This window comes from Fukomys damarensis, unplaced genomic scaffold (genome assembly GCF_012274545.1).
Source record: "Fukomys damarensis isolate Sample0158 unplaced genomic scaffold, DMR_v1.0_HiC HiC_scaffold_27, whole genome shotgun sequence".
NCBI lineage: Eukaryota > Metazoa > Chordata > Mammalia > Rodentia > Bathyergidae > Fukomys > Fukomys damarensis.
Window position 1 is genome coordinate 341,279 of NW_022900939.1, and position 853 is coordinate 342,131.

Here is an 853-nt window from a genome sequence, read left to right on the forward strand (position 1 = left end):
CACTATGTAGTTGAGACTGACCTGGAACTCACTATGTAGCCCAAGCTGGTGTGGAACTCGCAGCAATCCTCCTGCCTCAGCCTCCTGAGTGCTGGGATTACAGGCGTGTGCCACCACACCCGGCTTTCAAATTTGGAATTCTAAGTGTTGGGATTATAGGTGTTTGCCATGATGCCAGCCAGAGATGTTTTTGTTGTTGTTGTTGTTTTGATAGATCAAACTTGGTTCCTTGCAATTATGAGCCAGGTAGTGGAACCACTGAGCTAAATCCCTGGCCCCAGAAATGTGGTTTTTTGAGACAGGGTCTCACTGACCTGGAACTTACTATGTAGCTCAGGCTGGTCTCGAACTCACAGCGATCCTCCTGCCTCAGCCTCCCAAGTGCTAGGATTACAGGTGTGCACCACCACACCTGGCTTAAAATGTTGTTTTTTTGGGGTTTTTTTGGTACCAGGGTTTGAACTCTGGACCTTGTGCTTGTGAGGCAGGCGGCAGAACCACTGAGCTAAATCCCTGGCCCTTGAAATGTTTTTTGATGAACAAATTTGTAACTTTGACAGGTACAGTGGTACAGGCCTGGTGCTTGGGCCATGGTGTGTTTTCTCTGTGCAGCTCAGGTGTTTGAGGCTACTCTGGGAAACAGTAGTGCTCTGTCACACAAAAAAGTTGTCTACTTCAAGATTAGAAACTTAGCTTATATGTTTTTCTGATGCTTTTAGTTTTAAATTTTAAGCCATAGGGCTAGGGTGTAACTCAGTGGTAGAGCACATGGCTAGTGTGTGCAGGACCTTGGGTTTCATCCCCAGCAGTACAAAAGAGAAAAACTTTTTTTTTTTTTTTTTTTTTTTTTTTT

General features: G+C 44.9%; 1 protein-coding gene across 2 annotated transcripts in view; it reads left to right on the forward strand.

Moving 5' to 3' along the window:
* The window catches only part of Ganab (glucosidase II alpha subunit), a 10,745-nt gene that overhangs the window by 1,534 nt on the left and 8,358 nt on the right, over nt 1–853 (forward strand). The gene's annotated exons all lie outside the window — the stretch shown is intronic.